A 13,462-nucleotide genomic window follows, 5' to 3' on the forward strand; every position below is an offset into this window, starting at 1 on the left:
TGAGAGACAGAATAACAACAACAAAAATCTAGAAAAACGCATGTCAAAAATGTTATAAATTGATTTGCATTTTAATGAGGGAAATAAGTATTTGACCCCTCTGCAAAACATACTTGGTGGCAAAACCCTTGTTGGCAATCACAGAGGTCAGACGTTTCTTGTAGTTGGCCACCAGGTTTGCACACATCTCAGGAGGGATTTTGTCCCACTCCTCGTTGCAGATCTTCTCCAAGTCATTAAGGTTTCGAGGCTGACGTTTGGCAATTCGAACCTTCAGCTCCCTCCACAGATTTTCTATGGGATTAAGGTCTGGAGACTCGCTAGGCCACTCCAGGACCTTAATGTGCTTCTTCTTGAGCCACTCCTTTGTTGCCTTGGCCGTGTGTTTTGGGTCATTGTCATGCTGGAATACCCATCCACAACCCATTTTCAATACCCTGGCTGAGGGAAGGAGGTTCTCACCCAAGATTTGACGGTACATGGCCCCGTCCATCGTCCCTTTGATGCGGTGAAGTTGTCCTGTCCCCTTAGCAGAAAAACACCCCCAAAGCATAATGTTTCCACCTCCATGTTTGACGGTGGGGATGGTGTTCTTGGGGTCATAGGCAGCATTCCTCCTCCTCCAAACACGGCGAGTTGAGTTGATGCCAAAGAGCTCGATTTTGGTCTCATCTGACCACAACACTTTCAACCAGTTCTCCTCTGAATCATTCAGATGTTCATTGGCAAACTTCAGACGGGCCTGTATATGTGCTTTCTTGAGCAGGGGGACCTTGCGGGCGCTGCAGGATTTCAGTCCTTCACGGCGTAGTGTGTTACCAATTGTTTTCTTGGTGACTATGGTCCCAGCTGCCTTGAGATCATTGACAAGATCCTCCCGTGTAGTTCTGGGCTGATTCCTCACCGTTCTCATGATCATTGCAACTCCACGAGGTGAGATCTTGCATGGAGCCCCAGGCCGAGGGAGATTGACAGTTCTTTTGTGTTTCTTCCATTTGCGATTAATCACACCAACTGTTGTCACCTTCTCACCAAGCTGCTTGGCGATGGTCTTGTAGCCCATTCCAGCCTTGTGTAGGTCTACAATCTTGTCCCTGACATCCTTGGAGAGCTCTTTGGTCTTGGCCATGGTGGAGAGTTTGGAATCTGATTGATTGCTTCTGTGGACAGGTGTCTTTTATACAGGTAACAAGCTGAGATTAGGAGCACTCCCTTTAAGAGTGTGCTCCTAATCTCAGCTCGTTACCTGTATAAAAGACACCTGGGAGCCAGAAATCTTTCTGATTGAGAGGGGGTCAAATACTTATTTCCCTCATTAAAATGCAATTCAATTTATAACATTTTTGACATGCGTTTTTCTGGATTTTTGTTGTTGTTATTCTGTCTCTCACTGTTCAAATACACCTACCATTAAAATTATAGATTGATCATTTCTTTGTCAGTGGGCAAACGTACAAAATCAGCAGGGGATCAAATACTTTTTTCCCTCACTGTAACTGTTCGTCGGGAGCTTCATAAAATGGGTTTCCATGGCAGAGCAGCTGCACACAAGCCTAAGATCACCATGCAGAATGCCAAGCATCGGCTGGAGTGGTATAAAGCTCGCCGCCATTGGAATCTGGAGCAGTGGAAACGCGTTCTCTGGAGTGATGAATCATGCTTCACCATCTGGCAGTCCGACTGACAAATCTGGGTTTGGCGGATGCCAGGCGAACGCTACCTGCCCGAATGCATAGTGCCAACTGTAAAGTTTGGTGGTGGAGGAATAATGGTTTGGGGCTGTTTTTCATGTTTCGGGCTAGGTCCCTTAGTTCCAGTGAAGGGAAATCTTAACACAACAGTATACAATGACATTCTAGACAATTCTGTGCTTCCAACTTTGTGGCAACAGTTTGGGGAAGGCCCTTTCCTATTTCAGCATGACAATGCCGCCGTACACAAAGCGAGGCCCATACAGAAGTGGTTTGTCGAGATCGGTGTGGAACAACTTGACTGGCCTGCACAGAGCCCTGACCTCAACCTCATCGAACACATTGGGATGAATTGGAACGCCTCATCAAAAGAGAACCATCACGCTCTCCCAGAAGCTTGGCTGGTGCGTAAAACCCGCAAATTCAGACAAACAAAAATATTGTTTTGAGTGCAAACCCATTATACCTTTTTTGGGGGATTAATTGGAACGCCGACTGTGAGCCAGGCCTAATCGCCCAACATCAGTGCCCGACCTCAGTAATGGCTGAATGGAAGCAAGTCCCCGCAGAAATGTTCCAACATCTAGTGGAAAGCCTTTCTGGAAGAGTGAAGGCTGTTATAGCAGCAAAGGGGAGACCAACTCCATATTAATGCCCATGATTTTGGAGAGAGATGTTCAACGAGCAGGTGTCCACATTCTTTTGGTCATGTAGTGTATGTACATGGACACATACAATGCCTCTTAGTATTGTGTTAATAAATACTTATATGGTAATGGTCCTCACTTCAGGGACTTCAGCTGTCCTGAGTTGAATAGAATGAAGCAATCGCTGTCTTCATTCATTCATTATACTACAGTTTATCGTTCCATAGTTAAGGTACTGTATATTGACCTTCTAATCTGTCACATCACCTTGTTTGACCACGATGCTATAGCCAGGTTTTGGCTGCATTCCTATTCCAGCCTGATGCCTAGCGACTGTGGTGCCAGAGATTAGCAGCATTAAGAAGCATTAGTCCAAGGGTTACTGACTAGCGCTCTAGTGACTGGCTTATTAAACCTGTTTTAGGCAGTAAGTTAGCAGGGCTGAAGCTACTGTAATCACTACCTATAGGACAGACTATGGCTACTTCCAAAATGGCTCCCTATTCCTGTGCACTAATTTAGACCTACAGTATACATGTACAGTATAAACCGTCAACGTGACAGTGCCTGCCTTCCTTGCCACCCCACATGAAGTAGATATATCAACATGAAACATTACATCCCTAAATATAATATATGAATTTGGATATTAGTCGGATATTAACCCTGCATTATGAACATCCACAGACATCTTGTAAAATGTCTTTACCTCATTTTCCCAACAGTTGTCTTTGCTCTTGACTGATTACAGTAACAGACAAATTAGGAAGTATGTATATTTGACCATGCTGTCTTCTCCCTCTCTGTGAGTGCAGGAACAAGTAGAGTACGTCTTCCTGGTCATCTTCACCATTGAAACCTTCACTAAGATCCTGGCTTATGGCTTGGTCATGCACCCTAGCGCCTACATCCGCAGTGGCTGGAATTTGCTTGATTTTGTCATCGTTGTCGTCGGGTACGCTAGCTCATGTCTCCATTCCTCTTCTGTTGCCCCCTCCTTTCTGTTTATGGTGTTTGAGCTGTATTGTTGTTGTGCGGCTGTTGTTGCAGGTTGTTCAGTGTGGTTGCTGAGGGCACAGCCGACCACAAGCCTGGAGAGGCCCACCACGCAGCAGGCAAACCAGGAGGACTGGATGTCAAAGCTCTCAGAGCCTTCAGGGTGCTGCGACCCCTTAGGCTGGTGTCTGGTGTGCCCAGTAAGTTTGCGTGTGTGTGTTTGTGTGTGTGTGTGTGTGTGTGTGTTTCAGTAAAACTAATCTCTCTGCTGTGTGTATGTGTGTGTGCGTGTGTGTTTGTCCAGGTCTCCAGATTGTCTTGAACTCCATCATGAAAGCCATGGTTCCCCTGCTCCACATTGGTCTGCTGGTCATGTTTGTCATCATCATCTATGCCATCATCGGTCTGGAGCTCTTCCTCGGCAGGATGCACAAGACCTGTTTCTACATGGGCACAGGTACAAACTATACTGTACTGTACTGTACATACACTGCTCCATACTGTACATACACACCCTAACACTATATTAAAGAGTTACATTTGAGTCATTGTACGCAGACAGGGGTAAACAAGTTATTTACATAAAAGTTTGTTATCACCTAATGCTTTGGAAGATTTCCATCTTTTTACTAAGAGGACTAAGACATTTGTCACGTTGAGTGACCTCCTCATGTTGTCCTCTCTCCCAGAACTGAACGTGGATGATGACCCCACACCGTGTGCGTTTGCTGGAAATGGGCGCGATTGTGTGGGCAATGGGACAGAGTGCAGAGGACCGTGGGAGGGGCCTAATGGCGGGATCACTAATTTTGACAACATATTTTTTGCCATGCTGACTGTGTTCCAGTGTATCACCATGGAGGGCTGGACCGATGTGCTATACTGGGTAACATCAGCCTCTCTTTTCTTTCTTGGCTGCATCATAAATGGTACCCTATTCCCTATAGTGCGTTACTTTTGACCTGTGGACCTGGTCAAAGTAGTGCACTACATAGGGAAAAGGATGCCATTTTGGATGCAGTCCTAGGACTTTTCTTTCTTCCTATTCTTAACTACTCCTCTGATTTAATTTTACTTAAATGATCTATCTTAATATAAATATAAAACAGTGTCTGATAATCTATCAATCAATCAATCAAATGTATTTATAAAGCCCTTTTTACATCAGCAGTTGTCACAAAGTGCTTCTACAGAAACCCAGCCTAAAACCCCAAAGAGCAAGCAATGCAGATGTAGAAGCACGATTAACCATGCTTAATCTCCCTCTGTCTCTTTCTGTATTCCTGCAGATGAACGATGCAATAGGCTTTGAGATGCCCTGGGTGTACTTTGTCTCTCTGGTCATATTTGGCTCGTTTTTCGTACTCAACCTTGTATTGGGAGTGTTGAGCGGGTGAGTGAGTGGAAGTTTGTGTGTATGTTTGTCTTGTTTTACATTTGTGTGTGAAGGCCTTAACCGAGTATAGATTGTGTGCTGACCCTCTACATGTGCATCTGTACGTGTGTCTCTGTGTGTAGCGAGTTCTCCAAGGAAAGAGAGAAGGCTGTGGCTCGTGGAGAGCTGCAGGACGCCCAGAATAAGAAGCAGATGGAGGAGGACATGTGTGGCTACATGGACTGGCTCATCGAGGCTGAGGATGTGGATGAGGAAGGAAATAAACGTATGGTTAACTGACTGACTGAGACACACATATATACACACACACACACACACACACACACACACACATACAAATATAAACACACACACAAACAAATAAATGCACACGCAGACAAACACAGCCTTGCACCCATATAGTCAACCTTTCCTTTGTCTCCTAACAAGGTGCTGCTGTTGCCAAGAAGAAAATGATGAAGAAGTTTGGCTGGTATAAACACAGCGAGGACGGAGGTATGATGATTTGTCACTCTTCTCACTGTTACTGTCTGTGTAGTAACGCAGGAAAACTGAAATCTGTTTTACCTCATTTCTACCGGCATGTCACATGTGCATCCAGAGGAAAAAAAAAACTCTAGACCACCTTCACTCCACACACAGAGACGCGTACAACACTCTCCCTCGCCCTCCATTTGGCAAATCTGACCATAGTTCTATCCTCCTGATTCCTGCTTAGATGCAAAAACTAAAGCAGGAAGTACCAGTGACTCACTCAATACGGAAGTGGTCAGATGATGCAGATGCTAAGCTACAGGAATGTTTTGCTAGCACAGACTGGAATATGTTCTGGGATTCATCCGATGGCATTGAGGAGTATACCACATCAGTCACCGGCTTCATCAATAAGTGCATCGATGACGTCGTCCCCACAGTGTACATATCCCAACCAGAAGTCATGGATTACAGGCAACAGCTAAAGGAGCGGGACACTAATCCGGACGCTTATAAGAAATCCCGCTATGCCCTCAGACCAACCATCAAACAGGCAAAGCGTCAATACAGGACTAAGATTGAATCCTACTACACCGGCACTGACGCTTATCGGATGTGGCAGGGCTTGCAAACTATTACAGATTACAAAGGGAAGCCCAGCCACAAGCTGCCCAGTGACACGAGCCTACCAGACGAGCTAAATGCCACTAATGCTCGCTTCGATGCAAGCAACATTGAAGCATACATGAGAGCACCAGCTGTTCTGTGTGATCACTCTCTCTGTAGCCGATGTGAGTAAGACCTTTAAACAGGTCAACATTCACAAGGCCGCAGAGCCAGACGGATTACCAGGACGTGTACTCAGAGCATGCGCTGACCAACTGGCAAGTTTCTTCACTGACATTTTCAACATGTCCCTGACCGAGTCTGTAATACCTACATGTTTCAAGAAGCCACCATAGTCCCTGTGCCCAAGAACGCCAAGGTAACCTACCTAAATGACTACCGCCCCATAGCACTCACATCTGTAGCTATGAAGTGCTTTGAAAGGCTGGTCATGGCTGACATCAACACCATCATCCCAGAAACCCTAGACCCACTCCAATTCGCATACTGCCCCAACAGATCCACAGATGACGCAATCTCTATAGCACTCCACACTGCCCTCTCCCACCTGGAAAAAAGGAATACCTACGTGAGAATGCTGTTCATTAACTACAGCTCAGCATTCAACACCATAGTGCCCTAAAAGCTCATCACTAAGCTAAGAACCCTGTGACTAAACACCTCCCTCTGCAACTGGATCCTGGACTTCCTGACGGGTCGCCCCCAGGTGGTAAGGGTAGGCAACAACACATCTGCCACGCTGATCCTCAACACGGGGGCCCCTCAGGGGTGCATGCTTAGTCCCCTTCTGTACTCCCTGTTCACCCACGACTGCATGGCTAAGCACGACTCCAACACCATCATAAAGTTTGCCGACGACACAACATTGGTAGGCCTGATCACTGACAACGATAAGACAGTCTATAGGGAGGAGGTCAGAGACCTTGCAGTGTGGTGCCAGGATAACAACCTCTCCCTCAACGTGATCAAGACAAAGGAGATGATTGTGGACTACAGGAAAAGGAGGGCAGAGCACGCCCCCATTCACATCGACGGGGCTGTAGTGGAGCGGGTCAAGAGCTTCAAGTTCCTTGGTGTCCACATCACCAACATACTATCATGGTCCAAACACACCAAGACAGTCGTGAAGGGGGCACGACAACGCATATTCCCCCTCAGGAGACTGATTTGGCATGGGTCCTCAGATCCTCAAAAAGTTATACAGTTGCACCATCGAGAGCATCCTGACTGGTTGCATCACCGCCTGGTATGGCAACTGCTCGGCATCTGACCATAAGGCGCTACAGAGTGTAGTGCGTATGGCCCAGTACATCACTGGGGCCAAGCTTCCTGCCATCCAGGATCTCTATACCAGGTGGTGTCAGAGAAAGGCCCTACAATATGTCAAAGACTCCAGCAACCCTAGTTATAGACTGTTCTCTCTGCTACCGCACGGCAAGCGGTACTGGAGCACCATGTCTAGGTCCAAAAGTACCCCCACACATTGACTTGGAACCGGTACCCCCTGTATATAGCCTCGTTATTGTTATTTTATTGTGTAACTTTTTTATTTTACTTTATTTTATTTAGCAAATATTTTCTCACTGCACTGTTCGTTAAGGGCTTGTAAGTAAGCATTTCACGGTAAGGTCTACACCTGTTGTATTCGGCGCATGTGACAAATACAATTTGATTTGATTTGATTTGTACTACTTGTCTCTCTGTAATCTAATCTATGGCTTTGCTTTGTGTTCAACAGAATCGGATTCAGACTCTGAATTTGAAGCATATCTCGATGACGACAATGGCTGCTGCGCATCTCTTATGTAAGGAAATAAACAAATGTATTTGAAATTCATTATTTGTTAATTAGATGTCATTGTTATCAATGTTGTCATGTAATGGTTCTTTATCCTTTTTTTGCAGGGCTAAAATGATGGCCAACAGTTTCTGGTAAATTGAGCAGGATAGCTCTAAGAATATATACAATAATGTTTTATTTTCAGTTTTTTAATGAGAAAGTACTCTACACTACAGACGTTGACAAAGCCGGTTTCTGACCCTTCCGCTCCTACTATAACGTGTCTCCTGTTTCTCTCTTCACTCAGTGAACAGCTATGCCAACTGAACCATGCCTTTCGGAAGAACTGTCGTGTAGCAGTCAAATCCCAGAACTTCTACTGGCTGGTGCTTGTTCTGGTGTTTCTCAACACTGCAGCCAGCGGCCTCTGAACATTACGGCCAGCCCAAGTGGCTCACTGAGATGCAGGGTTAGGATACACTTTCCTCTCTACTTCTCTTCCTGTTATTCCTTCTCTCTCCACCTACCTGTATCTGTTCTTTTCTATTTGTTTCCGCATGTCCTCCTCCCCTCTCTCCTTTTCTCTATGTAATTTCTCCCTAATTCAGCATGGTGACATAGACATCAGGAAAAAATACAAATAAAAAATATATAAATAAATAACCTTTATTTTCTCTGTCTTTTCTTCAGAGCGGGCCAATAAGATCCTGTTGATGTTGTTCACGCTGGAGATGCTGTTAAAGATGTACAGTTTCGGTTTCCAAATTCACTTCATGGCTCTGTTTAACCGCTTCGACTGCTTCGTGGTATGTGGTGGCATCCTGGAGACGGTCTTGGTTGAGTTGGAGATCATCCCTCCATCGGCATCTCTGTGCTGCGCTGCGTCCGCCTGCTCAGGGTGTTCAAAGTCACACGGGGAGATCATCCCTCCCATCGGCATCTCTGTGCTGCGCTGCGTCCGCCTGCTCAGGGTGTTCAAAGTCACACGGTCAGTAACTGCTAGCCTGGTCCCAGATCTGTTTGGTCTGTCTTGCTAGCTTGGTCCAGATCTTTCCGGAATACGCTGCTATGCAAATTAAAATGCACTTCTGAAAGAACTATCTGGAATGTCACTCTGCAATTGATACATTTCATGCATGCATTCAGTATGGAAGGCTACTGCATACCTTGATTCTTTACCCTCAAACATTGAAACCGTCTGTCTCCTGTTTAGGCACTGGCAGCCCTGTCAGGCCTGGTCAATTCACTGCTCAACTCCATGAAGGCTATCTGCTCCCTGCTGCTCCTGCTCTTCCTCTTCCTCATCATCTTCTCCCTGCTGGGGATGCAGCTGTTGGGGGCAAATTCAACTTTGATGAGACTCAGATGAAGAGAAGCACGTTCGACACTTTCCCCCAGGCCCTGCTCACCTGCTTCCAGGTGAAATAATTCTAACACTCCTCACACTACTATCGAATTCTACATGCTTGCACTTTTCATTACAGCCGCGCACACTCTCTCTCTCTCTCTCTCTCTCTCTCTCTCTCTCTCTCTCTCTCTCTCTCTCTCTCTCTCTCTCTCTCTCTCTCTCTCTCTCTCTCTCTCTCTCTCTCTCTCTCTCTCTCTCTCTCTCTCTCTCTCTCTCTCTCTCTCTCTCTCTCTCTCTCTCTCTCTCTCTCTCTCTCTCTCTCTCTCTCTCTCTCTCTCTCTCTCTCTCACTCTCACTCTCTCTCTCGCTCTCTCACTCTCTCTCTCTCTCTCTCTCTCTCCCTCTCTCTCTCTCTCTCCCTCCCTCGCTCCCTCCCTCCCTCTCATTTTCTCCTCTGTAGATCCTTACAGGAGAGGACTGGAATGCTGTAATGTATGATGGGATCATGGCTTATGGCGGGCCAGTCTTCCCACAGATGATTGTGTGTATCTATTTCGTCTCCCTCTTTGTTGTCGGCAACTGTATCCTTTCTGTTAACCAAGAAAGAGAGAGTTATTATATAACTTGCATTTCTACAATGCCATTCAATGTACACAAACCTCTATCAATACAGACTGTACTCTATAAGATCTGTATTCACTGATGTTCTCAAGCTCTTGGTCAATTCCTTAATATCTCTTGATCAGATATCCTGCTCAATGTCTTCTTGCTATCGCTGTGGACAACTTGGCAGGTGGAGATGGTGGAAAAAAGCAAGTAGAGTAAGTATCACAAAATCCAAACGAATAAAATGGATAATTTGATGGTCTGGGTATATTACTAGACATACAGTGCATTCGAAAGTATTCAGACCCTTTGACTTTTCCACATTTTGTTACATTACAGCCTTATTCTAAAATGGATTAAATTGTTTATTCCCCCTCATCAATCTACACACAATACCCATAATGACAAAGCAAAAATAGGTTTTTAGACTTTTTTGAAAATGTATTAAAAATTAAAAAATTAAAAATCACATTTACATAAGTATTTAGACCCTTTACTCAGTACTTTGTTGAAGAACCTTTGGCAGCAATTACAGCCTTGCATCTTCTTGGGTATGACGCTACAAGCCTGGCACACCTGTATTTGGGGAGTTTCTCCCATTCTTCTCTGCAGATCCTCTCAAGCTCTGTTAGGTTGGATGGGAGCGTCACTGCACAGCTATTTTCAGTTCTCTCCAGAGATGTTTGATCGGGTTCAAGTCCGGACTCTGGCTGGGCCACTCAAGGACATTCAGAGACTTGTCCCGAAGCCACTCCTGCGTTGTCTTGGCTGTGTGCTTAGGGTCGTTGTCCTGTTGGAAGGTGAACCTTAGGCCCAGTCTGAGGTCCTGAGCGCTCTGGAGCATGTTTTCATCAAGGATTTCTCTGTCCTTTGCTCCGTTCATCTTTCCCTCGATCCTGACTAGTCTTCCAGTCCCTGCCGCTGAAAAACATCCCCACAGCATGATGCTGACACCATCCTGCTTCACCGTAGGGATGGTGCCAGGTTTCCTCCAGACGTGACGCTTAGCATTCAGGCCAAAGAGTTCAATCTTGGTTTCATCAGACCAGAGAATCTTGTTTTCTTATGGACTGAGAGTCCTTTACATGCCTATTGGCAAACTCCAAGCGGGCTGTCATGTTCCTTTGACTGAGGAGAGGCTTCCGTCTGGTCACTCTACCATAAAGGCCTGATTGGTGGAGTGCTGCAGAAATTGTTGTCCTTCTGGAAGATTCTCCCATCTCCACAGAGGAACTCTGAAGCTCTGTCAGAGTGACCATTGGGTTCTTGGTCACCTCCCTGACCAAGGCCTTTCTCGCCCGATTTCTCAGTTGGCCGGGCGGCCAGCTCTCGGAAGAGTCTTAGTGGTTCCAAACTTCTTCCATTTAAGAATGATGGAGGCCCACTGTGTTCTTGGGGACCTTCAATGCTGCAGAAATGTTTTGGTACCTTCACCAGATCTGTGCCTCGACATAATCCTGTCTCGGAGCTCTACGGACAATTCCTTCAACCTCATGGCTTGGTTTTTGCTCTCACATGCACTGTCATCTGTGGGACCTATATATCCAAATCATGTCCAATCAATTGAATTTACCACAGGTGGACTCAAATCAAATTGTAGAAACATCTCAAGGATGATCAATGGAAACAAGATGCACCTGAGGTCAGTTTCGAGTCTCATAGCAAAGGGTCTGAATACTTATGTAAATAAGGTATTTTCCGTTTGTATTTGTAATACATTTGCAAAATGTCTAAAAACCTGTTTTGACTTTGTCATTATGGGGTATTGTGTGTAGATTGATGAGGGGAAAAAAACTATTTAATCCATTGGAAAAAGTAAAGGGGTCTGAATACTTTCAGAATGCACTGTAGCTTAAATAGAATCAGTAATAAGGACAATAAGTAGATGGTGAAGAAAAACAAAGTGGTGAATGAATGGTTTTGCAGAGAGAAAAAGGATGATGAAGAGGACTGGGACGAAGATGAAGACAAAGAGGAAGATGCGGCGGTATGTACCTAGATGTTGTTTCAGGGGACAAATACACTACAATATTTTCTACTGCAGCTACTCTTATGGGCTGCAACTTTCTCCAGCTGATAATGGTTCAGAAGAGTGTCTGTGCTCCTCAGTGTTTTCAAGATAAAAAATAATCTCATGTTTGCATTTATTTTTTCCTTGTGCAGAATGAGATGGATGACTGGAGGAGAATGAGGAGTTGAGAGCCATCGAGGGTCTGGAGGGTAAGTGTCGTTCCATACACCTCAGAAGGATTCTTATCAGACTGTTGTGATACATGGATTGTTCTCTAAATCTGCTGATCTGATCAACTCCCCTCTCTAGGAATCATGCCTGTGAAGCCTGAATCCGCTCCAAAAGAGAAGATTGAACCCATTCCAGATGGAGCTCCTTCTTCATTCTTGGAAAGAGAAACTGGTAAGTCACAGCCACAGAGCCCTATGGGCCCTGGTCAAATGTAGTGCACTATATAGGGATTTGTGTGCCATTTCAGAGCACCCATATCACTTGCATGGTCTCTCCTCTCCCCTCAGCCTTCGAGTGGCCTGTCACAATCTCATCCACCACTCCTACTTCACCAACCTCATCCTCGTCTTCATCATCGCCAGTAGTATTTCTCTGGCCGCTGAGGATCCAATCAGAGCTCACTCCTTTAGGAACAACGTAAGGCAACAAAAAAAAAACAGCCTCTAGATATCTACTCTGCCAACAGTCAGTCCCGCCCTCACAACCAAGCACTACCTAGCGCCCAATCAATATCTATAGTCTATAACTGGCATTCAAAACTACCGTTCACACTCTCACTCAACTACCATACATCTACCCTCACTGCTCAATGGTTTCAACCAAAACTGCTGTTCTCATACTCACCTTACACCGCCCACCACCAAATAGTGTTTCTGTATTGTTGTCATAATGCTGACATAGGATATCTTCTCTATCCTCAGATGCTTGGCTACGCTGATTATGCATTCACTTCCATATTCACTGTGGAAATCATACTGAAGGTAAAATGTGACCAGATATGCAGATTAAATGGACAAAGCACTTTTGGGATTATACTAAATTTTGGAATATTACTTCATTGTGAATTGACAATGATCTGCATAGGCTATCTTTCCTTCAGGCAGTAGATATACAGTACCAGTCAAAAGTTTGGACACACCTACAGTGAGGGAAAAAAGTATTTGATCCCCTGCTGATTTTGTACGTTTGCCCACTGACAAAGAAATGATCAGTCTATAATTTTAATGGTAGGTTTATTTGAACAGTGAGAGACAGAACAACAACAAAAAAATCCAGAAAAACGCATGTCAAAAATTTTATAAATTGATTTGCATTTTAATGAGGGAAATAAGGAGGAGGAGGAGGAGCACTGCCAGAGCCCTGCAAAATGACCTCCAGCAGGCCACAAATGTGCATGTGTCTGCTCAAACGGTCAGAAACAGACTCCATGAGGGTGGTATGAGGGCCAGACGTCCACAGGTGGGGGTTGTGCTTACAGCCCAACACCGTGCAGGACGTTTGGCATTTGCCAGAGAACACCAAGATTGGCAAATTCGACACTGGCGCCCTGTGCTCTTCACAGATGAAAGCAGGTTCACACTGAGCACATGTGACAGACGTGACAGAGTCTGGAGACGCCGTGGAGAACGTTCTGCTGCCTGCAACATCCTCCAGCATGACCGGTTTGGCGGTGGGTCAGTCATGGTGTGGGGTGGCATTTCTTTGGGGGGCCGCACAGCCCCCCATGTGCTCGCCAGAGGTAGCCTGACTGCCATTAGGTACCGAGATGAGATCCTCAGACCCCTTGTGAGACCATATGCTGGTGCGGTTGGCCCTGGGTTCCTCCTAATGCAAGACAATGCTAGACCTCATGTGGCTGGAGTGTGTCAGCAGTT

General features: G+C 45.5%; 1 pseudogene across 1 annotated transcript in view; it reads left to right on the forward strand.

Moving 5' to 3' along the window:
• LOC311149905 (voltage-dependent L-type calcium channel subunit alpha-1D-like) overlaps window positions 1–13,462 on the forward strand; it is a 29,194-nt pseudogene that overhangs the window by 4,862 nt on the left and 10,870 nt on the right. The window contains exons 3-21 of the transcript in view: window positions 3,154–3,293; window positions 3,389–3,534; window positions 3,639–3,791; window positions 4,024–4,220; window positions 4,624–4,727; window positions 4,853–4,995; window positions 5,160–5,225; window positions 7,570–7,636; window positions 7,737–7,763; window positions 7,919–8,080; window positions 8,302–8,603; window positions 8,828–9,030; window positions 9,420–9,540; window positions 9,706–9,780; window positions 11,492–11,552; window positions 11,729–11,785; window positions 11,886–11,978; window positions 12,095–12,224; window positions 12,509–12,568. The product of the transcript in view is annotated as a voltage-dependent L-type calcium channel subunit alpha-1D-like (transcript). The remainder of the gene's footprint in view (window positions 1–3,153; window positions 3,294–3,388; window positions 3,535–3,638; window positions 3,792–4,023; window positions 4,221–4,623; window positions 4,728–4,852; window positions 4,996–5,159; window positions 5,226–7,569; window positions 7,637–7,736; window positions 7,764–7,918; window positions 8,081–8,301; window positions 8,604–8,827; window positions 9,031–9,419; window positions 9,541–9,705; window positions 9,781–11,491; window positions 11,553–11,728; window positions 11,786–11,885; window positions 11,979–12,094; window positions 12,225–12,508; window positions 12,569–13,462) is intronic.

Source organism: Coregonus lavaretus, assembly GCF_964263955.1.
Source record: "Coregonus lavaretus genome assembly, chromosome: 22".
NCBI classification, from domain to species: domain Eukaryota; kingdom Metazoa; phylum Chordata; class Actinopteri; order Salmoniformes; family Salmonidae; genus Coregonus; species Coregonus lavaretus.